The sequence below is a fragment of the Trachinotus anak genome, unplaced genomic scaffold (genome assembly GCF_046630095.1).
Source record: "Trachinotus anak isolate AG129_WGS33_773 ecotype Australia unplaced genomic scaffold, CSIRO_AGI_Tana_v1 ptg000019l, whole genome shotgun sequence".
In the NCBI taxonomy this organism is placed as follows: Eukaryota; Metazoa; Chordata; class Actinopteri; order Carangiformes; family Carangidae; genus Trachinotus; species Trachinotus anak.
Genome location: NW_027273870.1, coordinates 2712307 through 2726465, shown reverse-complemented (window position 1 = coordinate 2726465; position 14159 = coordinate 2712307). Strand labels below are relative to the sequence as shown.

General features: G+C 42.8%; 1 protein-coding gene across 1 annotated transcript in view; it reads right to left on the bottom strand.

Annotated features, from left to right (window-relative positions):
* Nucleotides 1-14159, bottom strand: part of LOC139636208 (zeta-sarcoglycan-like) — a 313032-nt gene that overhangs the window by 298165 nt on the left and 708 nt on the right. The window lies entirely within an intron of this gene.

Genomic DNA, 14159 nt, shown 5'->3' with positions numbered 1-14159 from the left:
GAAACAGAATGCATTTTCCTCACAGTTATAAAGAGGGCGGCAAACTAGATACAAGACACATGCTTATGCTAGCTGTCAGTTTACAATGTCTAAGTCAATTTGCCTGATAAAATCAGACTTGAATTTGGCAAGCAGCCCAGCAAGCTTTTACAAATCTCCAGGGTGTATGACTGGGGATGATGACAGCTGTCATTGTTGTGTCAGTTTAATGAGTTCAAAGAAGTATTATTCATTTTCTTTTTTTCCCTATTTTGGTTTTCTGAGCTGTTCTGCTCATTCTGGCCGTCACTTCTGTGCCTACCTTGGACTCTTGTTCTCAGATTCAGCTCGGTCTTTCCAGCTGCATTATCTAAATTTTTCTGTACCTCTTTCTTTCTTTCTTCTCTCTTGTCCTCATTCCTCTGTCCTCCTCTCTTTGTCCTCTGTCTATTGCTGCATTATCATTTCTCTCCATCTGTGGCTCTCTGAGGTGAAACACAGCCCTCTGTCCTCCTCTCCATCACACCACCTCTCTCTATCCTTCACTCCCTCACTCCTAAATGACAGGGACAGGCCGTGACAAGGACCTTGTCTCGTTCTGCTTCATTTCTCTTAATCCATTCGCTCCTTTTTTTCTCTTTATTTTCAAAATTAATAATTTCGCTTTCTCCTCCTCCATGTCACCTTTTTCATTTGGAATTAACTAGAGTTCTGGGAGATCAAAGTGTAATTGCTGTAAATGCAGACATAAATGCCTCTAAAATGCATTTAAGATTCAACATCCAATCCCTGGAGGTAATCACAGGTGCATTTGGCCACATTAACACAAGACCTTTCCACGTGTGCCACTGTGTGAGTGAATATCAGTATTTATGTACATATTAAACCAAATCACTAACGTAAATCAGAAAAGCATCAGGCAGCACGCTTGTCAAAACACATTGTCATGACATTGGTATATGCACAAGCAGGATGAGGCATTTATAAACACTTTTGCAGGATGGGGATATTCTAAAGGAAGTGACATCTGCTTTTTAGCAAATGGCAGAGAAATCCAATTTTAATGTGTATGCAGCAGACATATTTCAACATCAGGTGTGAATCAGGTGTAATCCAAGTGAATTAGAGAAGAAGCATGATGTGGAAAGCATGTTAATGTGAGCTGAGAGAGAAACATCCTATTGTATCTTTCACCTGGTCTCTCTCTCACACAGTCTGGCTTCATCCCCGATTTTCTTTATCCCACCTCTCACTTAAAGTCAACTCTCACTTCCCCTGCATGAAATACTCCAAAAGCAAAAAAGAGACCGAGCAAAAATAAGCAAGAGATGATAAAATCAGATAAATAGCAACCTCGACAGAATCACATTAATAAAGGAAATGGTTCAAAAATGTCACACATAATCAATTACAGTTAACAGGATACATAATAATCCCCTATTTTACTATGACTGAGCACACATTTCTGTATTTAACAGAAATTGATGCTGAGGTCCATACAAACACACACATACAACTCACCGGTGAAATTATGGCTGTATAGCCTTTCAAAAGTGCTACACAGAGTTTTTTAAATCAGGAACTAGATATTCTTCTTTTAGACAATTTTCCTTCTCTACTCTTCACTTTTCTATGCACCCCCACCTTCCCTTTCTCCCTCTGTCTCAGCCCCTTCGCATTTCCCCAAGCCTATTTCATGCCCCTGAAATCTGGCGGCTGGCGCCGGTCGCCTCGCTGGCGTATAGCTCCACTCATCCCCCTCCATATTGCTCCGACGTTCCGCTCCATCCATCCCTCCATCTCTCCTCTTTACCTCCTCCTCTCTTTGCCACTCTTGCTTCATTTGGCTCATGATGAGGTGTCACCGCTCTGCCCTTGAGTGGGCGAGAATCCCCTCTGACAAAAAAGTGTTTGTGTGTGTGTGTGTGTGTGTGTGTGTGTGGCTGCTGGCGTGTTTGCAATGTGATTGCCTGTTTGTGCTTGGTGGTGTATATGTGTGAGTATGTTCTGTGTGTGTGTGGCCCAGCCTGGCCTGTAGAAGTGACAGACATCTGGATTGTGCTGTCACAGCAGGAGGAAATGATTTACTTGTCAGGGGCTGAGGGACAGGAAGGCAGATACAGTGAACAGATAAATGCACTGTGCTGCTGGTGGGATAATGTAAAGATGCTAGGCTATGCTGCAGGAACATATACAGTACAGCTTGTAGGGCACATGTTGCCTGCTGTCATGTTGTGTTGCCGGCTGCTGCACGTGTTTGTTTCAAATCATGAGTCTCGTAAGTATCATTAAAGCAGGACTCGATTAGACTGTTACACTGGCCTGAAATGCCCTCACCTGGATTGAATTGAATAAACTGACTGAGTGCTATAGATCGAACTGTAATTAACTAGCTGAACTTGAACATGCCTAGTGTGGACTAAATCATCATCAACTGAACCGGTTTGGCCAAACTTAACTGAACTGGACTTGCTTGTCTCCCTTGTTGACAGTGGGAGCATGGTTGATTATCAACCAAGCTAAAAACCAACCCCACCCTTATGTTTCCTTTGACTGTGATCTTGAGCTGAGTTCATGTCATGAGTGGCAGCAGAGGCTGTGGTCTGGGGGTGGGGGAGATGGGGGGTCGGGGGGGCGGTGACAGACAGGACAAGATGCTGTCTGAAAAGACGAATATTAGCCTGTCATTTCAGTGTCACTCCACAGTCTCTGCAAATGATAGCTATGCTGGGGCACATGATAGCTGGCTTGCTGCAAGGAAATGACAAACAAAGTGTTATCGGGGAATAAAGGTTATGCCACATGTATGAGTTGGAGGTTGAGCAGACAGAGGGGAAAGAAAAGGTGCAACAAGCCCCTTATCTGCGTAGAATTATGTACATCTCCCATGTCAGTAACATAGATTACAAATTTTCTGCAGGGTCTTTGGATAGAAATGAGTGAAATGCTGTGCATAATCAGCACAGTGGTAGCACAACTGTCATGTTACCAGACAGACCTGGTAAAGTGAGGATGGCCTTCTTCTCACCGCTCCCGGAGGAGGTTGAGGACATGGACCCCATGTGGGCGAATTTCAAAGCTTCTTTTGTGTAGGTGTATTGTACTGATTGTAGTTTCATAACAGTCATAAAGATTGTTGTTGTGGTTCCAACTTCAGAACCCACTGGGTGGACAGCAGCAGTGAGGGATGCCATGAAGCTGAAGAAGGAGGCCTTTTGGGCATGGCTGGCCTGGAGTTCTCATGAAGCAGCAGATGGATACCTGAAGGCCAGAGGGGGCTGTGGCTGCAGTGGTTGTTGATGCAAAAACTTGAACATTAATGAACAGGAAGGCAAACGTGCCCCTGTAGCTAAACAACATTAACCTTCCTTTATAATCAATGTTAAAATCTGCTAAAGCAGCCTCTGTGTTTGCACCAAAGCCACAATAAAGAGGCATTGATTTGTGTAAGTGACAGAAACACAGGTGATCATTAGCCTGTCATAGCTGAATCAGATAATAATTACCAGATCATGATTACCTTGTCATTGTAGCATAATTCAGTTTTAAATTATACTGTTGTTGACAAATTGAGGCATATTGCAATAATCTCCCAATGATCATGGCAGTTTGGGGAAAATTAAATGACTGAGATTAATAATGGATGTGAGTCCTTGTTTAGCCCCACGGTGCAAAGCAGTCTATTAACTTGTCATTGCTGGACAGAGGGACATAGCCTGCAGCAGTGCATGTAATGACAAATGTAAATGTCCCTCCACGGTGGGATACACCTCATATTAAAGTCTAATACTCAATATGCAGTGAACAGGCTTGTGGCAGGAGCAGGGATTTAAGCTGCAGATGAAAAGGTACATTTCAATCATATGGACAGGGACATACACAAAGCAAGCAGGAAAAAAAGCACACATGAAACCCTTAAGTGACAAATGCATATTGCTCGTCTTGAAAAGTTATGTATTAACTGTAGCTATACCATGAAATTGTAATATTAGCAATGATTTATGTAGCATGTCACTGGTTAACCAGCTGATATACAGAAAACATTTGAGTGTCAAAGCCAAAACCAGAAGAAAAGTTAAATCAGGGCCAAGCAATCAACCAATCTGACTTATCAATGATGAGTACTGCCACGAGCCTTGATCTTGAGAAATCAAATTTTCTGATGTTGCGTTCTACTGCAAGCTGCCTGAATCAGGAAAAATACTGTTCCTCATTAAACCATTTAAAAATGATAAAATACTAAAAAATATCCCATCTATCATAGAGCAAAGACGATTTGGCTGAAAGCCAGTGTTATCCTTTCCACATTCACGAGTATGCAAGATGCTCGCTTGTATTTTCCACTTTCCATTTTTGTATTTTAAAGTTTTTACTCATTCAGCTATTCTGTGTGTCAGAGCTATGTTGTGATTAAGGTGGCTGTAATTGTCCACCAACAGCTTGCTTAATTCAGCTGGAACATACCTCTAGCAGACTTTTCACACAAGCCATAGAGGGAAGTTCATGTCCTCTCCAAGTATGTAAACTGGTTTATTATTGTTGTAGTTAACATCAGGGAGTAAGGAGATGCCCAACCACATAAATACACAGAGAAGACAGCATACACAGTAACAGTAGTGGAAGTCAAAGCAGGACTCTGCTAGAAAAATCATCACGTGAATATGACACATGTAAGACACACTCCAAAAGTGGACGCATTGTATAGTCTGTAATTTGCTGCCGAGAAGGTATAATGCTATATGATTTGAATTTGAATTATTGTACATAGGCAGATACATACTCATGCATTAACCTTGGGAATACACACGTTTGCTTGCTCCCATGCACACAAGCACACAAGCACACAAGCATCAGAATGACTGAGGTGAGAGAGGGACTCTGCAGCAGCAGCAGTGTGTCAGAACATGAGGCGGACAAAGTATTACCTCATGCCAGGGTTGGTTAACATGGGAAATAAAAGTCACACACACACACAAAAAACACATACGCACACCGTCTCACACACACACACACGCACACACACACACACACACACATACACACCCTGAGGCTTACAGAGGAAAGGTTGAGTGACAGGTAGTGAGGTGAAGCATCAGTCACTGTTAAGACTGAGCGCTCGTTTGGGAGCTTTCAGCTCTGTGTGTGTGTGTGTTTGTGTGTGTGTGATTACTGCTAGGAGTGGTAAGCTGGGCCCAAGGTGAACAGTAAATACACCTGAGGCAAACATGTGTTTGTGCTCCTTTCTGTATCTGTATGTGAACGTTGAGGGTGATATGTCAATGCATCCACACACGTTTTCTCCTCAAGCTATCAAGTGTTGGTCCGTGGGGCTGTGTATGTGCTTATGCAATTATTACCACTGTACACTGATTTGGACCCTGGAGCCTCCCCAGGGCCATGTTCAACACCATCATGTTTTCTCTCCACTTACAAAACACCTTTGCAGTCCACTCGGCCTTCACTTCCCCAGGTACACATCTACTGAGGGCCAGCGCCTCCCCACCCACACCTTCCCTGTCTCTAATTTCTTCCCTGTGGGTTTGAAAGGGCTTCTGTACCAGTAATTGTTACTCCGAGGATGCTGCCTGCGTCCCTAAAACATCTTGGATGCTTGGGTAAATTCTGCTTGAATGTAGTCAGTGTGCAGTGTGTAATTTCATGCTGAGTGTGTTTAGCTTCCAATGTCATTTACTTGCGGAGCACACATCTTAACTGGCAGCCCTCACTGGTTTTTGTGAAACATTGCCTTGGCAGTGCCAGTATTTCTTAAAAATAATTAAATTCACCCTGTTCAGCCCGCAGCTCATTAACCTTCGTTTTGACCCCCAAAATCTATTGGATGTTATACTAATAATAATAATAGATGGCAATGTAGTTAGAGGTCTGCACAGGTCTGTGTTTTTAACATCACACTTGCCTACACCTGCTGGTCTGTGTGCGGCCTGCCTGCACCCATAAGAATGTCATAGCACCCATTTGGTCCATAATCCAACCATCACATTTCATCAAATACATTTTGACCCCTTATCCTTTATATTTTCCACGATAGGAGTAAATATCTAATGAATGGAATTTTGACTGGGTTTAAATGCATGTCTACACCGTGATGTTGTTTAGTGTCACAAAAACTTACAATATATCCCCCCCCCCCCCCCCCCCCCCCCCACCACCACCACCACCACCAAAGTCACAGTCCTTTCACAGTCCTTTCTAGACAGAGACAGAGATAGCACACACACACCCAGACCCACACAAACACACACACACACATCCAGACCCACACAAACACACACACACACACTCACTCGTGTTTAATAGTATGTGGCCTTAGGCAAGATACAAGAAATGAATTCCATGGATGCACAGACCCTTAGAACAAAATACAAGCTTCACACTTTTATTCCACTAATTGAGAGATGGAAGAAAGTTCATGTGTCATAAGTCCAACAATTAACTGCTATGTGTTGTGTTCTGATTGTGTACTGTCACTTCAGTGATCAAAAGATGTGTGTTGCTTTTGTGTGTCTGCCTCAAGCCTTAAACAAACTTTTGGGAACATTTTGGTGTGTAAGACAGAAAGATTGACATCAGTTCACAGAGACTCCACAGGAGATCCGGGACCTATTCAGGCTTAGTTTAGCTTTAGCCCAACTTGGAAACAGAGAAGAAGCTAGCCTTGACCAAACTGGTCCAAAATGATCTTCATATACGGTGTATCTTGTTATTTTTTCCAATGTTAGGAAAGTATACTGAGCTGGCAACTTCACAGTACTTCTGACATACTGCATGAGGTAAATAGGTCTGTCTTTTGTTGGTCATAAAATACATCTAATGCCTACAACTGTTCATAAAGCCACTGGGTCTTGTTCCTATTTCTAAATGCATCAAATGCAGACAAACAATACAAACTGTAAATATAGTACTTATGACAATATCCAAGCTTGTTCTGCAGGGAACACACAGAGAAGAAAATGATCTTTAACTTCTCATCTAACTCCCAGGAACAAAATGCAAATACAGAGTGTATTTTCCAGAATCTTGTGTTTTCATTAAATGCTATGCAGCACAGCTGGTTAAGTTTACCTTTAGCCACTTCATTATGTGGAGTGTTGGGAATCTCACACACAAACAGAGAACAGGATTGCAAATAACGCGGAGGCGAAGCGTTCCACAGTGTGAATTATTACAGCAAACACAACAAAATTTGCTGTCTCATGTGTGAATATATGCACACGCGCGCACACACACACACACACACACAGAGTCTAAATACTGTAAGTTAACCTTTAGAAGGCCAATGGTAGCCCGCTAGCTATTAGACCTTTAAACACTGCAACTTGAGCAACACACACACACACAAAAACACACAGTCTATTAGTGTGTGTGAGACAGTGAATTAGAGCTTGAGAAAGTAAAGAAAAGTATCAGTGTAAAGTAGACATTTGTCTGCACAGACTGATCCTTAACTTGTTCAAAGTCAAGTTCTTGTTGCTCTGCAGCTGTTACCTGTCACAATGAAGTGCCACTAACTAAAAACTGGAATTGTTTCCTTGTATTGTGAACAGAATGTTTGATTTTCATGTGTCAGTCAAAAATTATGTGTAGTCAACTATCTTTCTGTCGTCTTGATTCCAGTGTTGCACTGTATAAGAATCTGGACAAAGTTAAACTTATACTTATAATATGAAAAAACCTGCTTTCAGAGTTTAAAGACATGTCTTCTTCTTTTTTGTCATGCTTTGGCAAAGAGCATCCCAAACATGTTGAATTTGGATGATTAATGGGAATGGAGAGGGATGCTGGCTGAAAGTTCTTCTAAGGATGGGGAGGATGATGATCCTGTGTTTCATTGTGTTTCATATGTAGGTGACTGAGGGACTAATGTGTACAGTAATAACAAACCATATAAACTTTATATTACAACCATTAACTAACTACTCTAGCTGGCTTCTAACAGCTGCTTTAATGCTACAACTGCAGCTGAGTTGCAATGATGTTATTATACCATCAGAAATGAAAACATAAGGTCAATGGATTTTATAACACTGATCATCAGATTGCTCTGGAACAATGTCACATCAGCACATGTCAATGTATGACAGAAAGCATGAGCGTGTCTTGGTCTGCAGAAGATAAATAAATTACATATGTTGACTTGTTTCAGTCCCAATATTCCTATGACAACAGCAGTGTATATATTTAGTTATAGAGTTGCTGTTAGTCTCAGTATTGTACTCCTTGTTATTTTCTTGGAGAGTACTCAGGGACCTCCTAATAAATTATAAATGATGATATTTTCCCACCTATTATAATTTATTCATTATGTTTAGATAAATAGGGGTGATGCATGTGAGGTCCCTTTGCAAAGCTTGACAACCTGCTTGGTAGTTAAACCCACCTGTGGTTGCCTTTCAATACAAAGCTGTGGGACCATTTGGCACCCAGAGGAGCCTTAGTTATTATTTTATAATGTCACCTTCGGTAATCCTAATACATCGTAGCCTATCTGCAATGGTTTTAAAAAAAATGGAGTGAGCATGAAAGCAGATGTTTGGGAAAGCTCCACCTCCAACAAGAATGAAGTCTCTTTGGCTCAGAGTGAGGTGGCCACTTTTCAAATTGTGCAGCTGTCACACTGGCAGCTTCAACAAACATGACTGTCACCACAATATAATGCATTTCACGCTGCAGCACATCAACTCATAAGTGCATGCGTGGTTTATACTTGTGCTCGTAACATGGTTAAACTGAACTGGAGCCTACTGATACACAGATGAGGAATTGTGCTTTCCTGAAGGTTAGAGAGGCAGGCATGGGGCTGGCTGCCTTAAATGAATGAGTAATGTCTGCCCATCCCTCAGCAGCTACAGTTGAAGTGCCCTTGGAAAAGGCACTGAACCCCCAATTGCTCGAGTTGAGCTAGTCAGTGGCCAGAAATGCAAAACTGCGGCTTCACTGGGTGGTTACCAAATGGGGTTGTGTGAAAGAGTGCAACCAGGGTGGGAAAGCAGCCACCATGCAAATGCTCGTTCATTCTGGCTGAAGCTTGTACCATAAGTTGGTTTACTTTGCCAGCCACTTTGGCAGGTAACTAACCATCATTTGGAGGTTCTGCTCTATTCTGAAAATCTAGTTGGCCTGTAAAATGGAGAAAGTATTTGATAAATATATCTTGTCTAGCAGCCACATTGACAGCTAGCCAACCGTAATTTAGAGGTCCTACACTAATTTTAGGTCCTTAATTTTAGTTGGCTGGAAAAATAATTAAAGTGCCTCATAGGTTTTCAGATTTTTGCAAGTCAAAGTGACCAATGGAAACAATTTTTCTTGCCCGGCCATGACTTAATAGTTATGTAAATATGAATTTAATCTCTTTGCTCTTCCCTTCTCTAATCAGAGATACATGCAATCCTTAATTCTTTTACATTAGTCTTCCTTACACAATAGAATTTTATTTCTCTCATTTGTATTCCTCATGTTGCTGTTTTCTTTGCTATCATGTCTATCATGCACCCTTTATTTAACTCAGAGTTATGTGCAACAAAGAGCTGTCTCGTCTTTTTATTGTGTTTATCTTTCATGTTTTGGGGGGTTTTATGCAGCTTAAAGAATTTCATTTTCTTTAACAACAAAGATCTGAACTGAACTGGTTACATCAGGGTGAAATTATGATTTTGACCTAGCAGTAACAAAATTGAACCTCTCTTTGTTTTTCCAAGATCTGTTCCTGTTACAAGTTGAAAGCCTCTGATCTAGAGGGTCAAATTCAATCTGACTGCCTTTATTATACTGCATATAATTTATGGTGCAGCTATTACTAAAGATCAATAGCACTTAAACTGCTCCATTGATATTGAAACCTGCACTGATTTACAAGCAGATAGGTCTTTGGTCAAATCCAGACACACACACACACACACACACACACACACACACACACATGCATACCACTTGTATATTTGATATAAAGTTGTGTCTTCCCAGTGTTCCAGTGTTGCCCTTGTTCATTGTTCATTTCCCATGATTGCTCTTTGAGGCACTCACACACACACAGACAAACACACACATACACACACACACACACACACTAGTCTGCCTGAAAAAAAATCTGGCTTTTCATTAGATTGGATTGCTGTGTGTGTGTGTGTGTGTGTGTGTGTGTGTGTGTGTGTGTGTGTGTGTGTGTGTGTGTCTGTTTGTTTCCAGTTTACTTTCAAAGTTTGAAAGGCCAGCTGGCCAGAAAAACTGTACACAATCATGCAAACACAATTACACAATACACACACACTTTTTATACTGGAGAGGACTCTTGCTTTTAAGAGTGCAGTGGGTTGTGAAGGAATCCTCACAAATATAGATAAGCACACACACACACACACACACACACACACGCTCACACACACACTCTCTCACACACTTGCTCTCTCTCCTGACCTTCACTACAAAAAGAGCACACTGCAGGAGACAGTGTGTTTGTGTGTGTGTGTGTGTGTACGTTTGAGTGCCAGCTACCTATGCACTAGGACTCAGGCATTGTCAGCACTGCCAAGGATATGACACCAGCTCTGCAGAAAACCACCGCAGACAGACAGATAGATGGACTGGTGGAAGTGAATGGAAATCTTTAAAACTCAAGGGGCAGAGCGATGGACTAACACTGCCAGGGTTAAGATTGGATCGGTGGCCACCCAGAGCAGTCTTCTGGGAGAGTGAAAGGTGGATCTTGGTTCCAACAGAAGGAAATTTTGCACAATCGTGTTGCTTACTTATAAAGTTACAGTTATCAGACCATAGTGTTTTTGCTGTATAGTAAAGGAAATTGTAGCAGTCAACTTGTGTGTTATTCTCAAAATTGCAGCTGTTCCTACTATGGGGCATCGTAAATTGTGCACTTGCCACCTCCGTTGCATAGACTCAGGCAACACAGAAGCTAAATAGTTCCTTAAGGAGTTGTCTGCAATAGCTCCCCAGGGGGGCTGATTTTTGTGTTTAGTTTTGGTCGTGCACAGGACAAGTATTGGAAAGGATGTATAAAAGTGAAGTTTATAGGTACAGCTTCTCTTTCCTGGCATTGCATGGGTGGTGCTTCCTGCAACTGAGGTGGTGAGTACAAAGTCAGCACGACTTGCGGTCACAGTGGCCACAACTATAATAACAGGAAACCGAGTTGAAAAATACCAGGATTTCCATTTAACATACAGTATCATGACCTTGGAGTTACAAGGTTTTCTCTGGCAGTGCAGTTCTGATGTTTGGAAGTGTAACTACAGCCTTCAATTCTGCTCGAAGCCTCTCTCCCTGCATATTTAAACAATGCAACAGAGGAACAAGTGGGCAGCGACTGTAGGAGGTGGGGCAATGTAGTGTATGATGTGGTGGATCAGGGGACATGGGGAGACTGACTGACCACTGCACAGCTTAACATGGACAGAGTCAGATCTAATGAGTCATGAGAAGCTACTGTCAGACTTTCTTTTCTCAGACATCTTGCAGTTGAACTGCTGGTTGTGCTATGAGTGGGGAGGGTCAGTACGTAGCCATAGCCTGCTCTTTATCACAGTTAAGGTTGCTGTTCATCGGTTCGTTTCTCGTTAAGCTCTGGATATAGCTAGCTATTATTGGTGGGCCACCGCAGAGGAGTAAATCTTACTCATACGTTATCAAATGTTTTTCTGCATTTATCAGGCTTGCTAAAGCAAACGCTACCGGCAGCTCTGTGTGAGCTCAGTTACATCACAGTTAGTGAGAGTCCAGAGGGTCCAGAGGGTGAACTGAACTTCCAAATCCAAACAGACACAAACTACCTAAATTTGAGCAGAAAGATTAATTTTTACACATAATATGAATCACCTGCCAACAGATCTATTTGATTATGTGTACAGCATACAATTAAGACGTAAATACTTTTTAAAAATCAGAGATATAACATCCTAGCTGCCAAAACAACTATATACCCTGTTTTCTTTTACATGTTTAACTGTTCAAGGATGTTGGGGCTAATCCCAGCTCACACTGGGCAAGAGGTGGGGTAAACCCTGGACAGGTCACAAGCATACAGAGACAAGCAACCATTTCCGCTCACATTCACACCTACATGCAATTCAGAGTCGCCAGTTAACCTAACCTGACCCAGAGGAAACCCACACAGCGATGGAGAGAACATGCAGAAAGATCCAGAGGCGAAGGTGCTAACTTCTGCACCAGATGCCATAAGCAGGCTGTACCAAACAGAAAAGTGTGGACAGCCCATACAAGAGTCAAAAACATCAATACTCACACAGTCCTGCAGGTCAACAACAGTTAAGGTCGTTTTTAAATCAGAATGTCAATTTCCATCTTTGGCATCTACAACCAGCGAGCTGAGTCAAAGTCATTTTGGAGCAGTGCATCAGCGCAGTATCAAGGTCCCCTTCTCAGAAATTTGATCACATAAAATGCTACTTGAAATGTCAAACCCTTGGGGAATCTCATCGATTTGCTGATTTGCCCAATCACTGGTTATCAGTAACACCAGCAGCACATAGAAAATGGACATTTCCACCCACAATCGCTGTCTCCATTACAGTCCCTGCTGAAAACTCAGTATGGAGTTGAACTTACAATACACACGTCCCTTTTATTGTCTGGAGTGACCTGACCAAACCCTTTGGCTTATTATTGCTATTATTACCACTCACATAGGCTGCTGTACTTCTACACCACTTATTCTTGATTTATTCCTGTACAGACCAATACTTTTGCTATGGTAAACAGTTTCCATTATGTCACTCAAATGTTAACTCTATCCAGGTTTTGGATGGCTTCAAGTGACAATAAACACACGCACACACTCCAATACGCACGGCTACACATAAACACCGCAACAGCTTATACAAATGGGATTTACAAGCAAAATCTGAGCATGAATTTCCAAACTATTGGTGCAGGAGGATCCTGAGTGTTTCCCTGATGCCACTGCTTTCAAATTGATGTTTCTATGTTTTTGCATTATTTTGTTCTCAAGTAAGAAGTCTCATGCACAAGTTATACATTTTTCAGAGGCACATAATTTGGCCTCCCTAGACTGGAAGTGAAATGGGGGTTTAACTGAGCATCACATGCCCATGCTCAACCCACTACCCACTCATCTCCCCATGACATTACAGCCACGTGAGGCTGGCCATATGGACACACACACAAACATTCTGAGGTGGGGAGGTGGAGCAAAACTGAAGAGCAAGAGAGACAGAGGAAGAGAGAGAGAGGAGTGGTATTAGCAGCAACCCAGAGTTCATGATACACACACACACACACACACACACACAATACACAAATACACTGGAGTAGGTGGAATATGCACACAGGTAGAATATTTATTTTGCTCTTGACAGGACAGGTTAGGAATCATGGAATTCACTTTTAGACAGGTGATAGAACTGAGAAATGAACATAAAGTGGAACTAATTTGACTCGTGTGTGTGTGTGTGTGTGTGTGTGTGTCAGAGAGAGAGGGGGGGGAGAGAGAGAGAGAGAGAGATGTGATAACGGGATAGCGTCATCATCTCCTCCTTCACTCTGCTCTCCTCTTTTTACACAGACCCTCTGCACAGTAGATGCCGCCCCGTCGGGCAAATCCGTCCCGTCTACCGAGCGTCCCAGCGACGCCCACAACAGCTCTCTGCAACAACTCTCCATGCAAGCAAAGCATATTGAAATTCACCCCACGCACCGAATACTGACATAGGCTACATACCCCCCCCCCCCCCCCCCCCCCCCCCCTTCTCGTTATTCCCTAACCAACGCAGAGAGACTGTGGGTTATATGTGTGCGGGAGGGAGTGAGACAGAGCGGGAGAGATATGCTCTTGGATAGTGTTGCAACAACCTGGAGGTGGGTGCTCCCCACCGTTTATTGTGTCTCAGGCTTGCTCCCCAGCATCCTGAAGTACCGAGGTCACCCGACTGCTCCTAACAGACACCCGGTCCCCCGTCCAGCCTCCTATAGTCATTTAACCAGTCACCCAACATGCTTCACCATCAGTCACTCCACCAGCCACCAAGTGATAAGAATCGTCCGACCAGCCACCCATCATCTCCAGTCACCCACCAAGCCACCCAGCCATGCATCCATCCACCCACCCATCCATCCATCCAGCGGGGGACCGCAACTCTCTCCCCGGGAACAAGCGCGCGCCGCCGGGC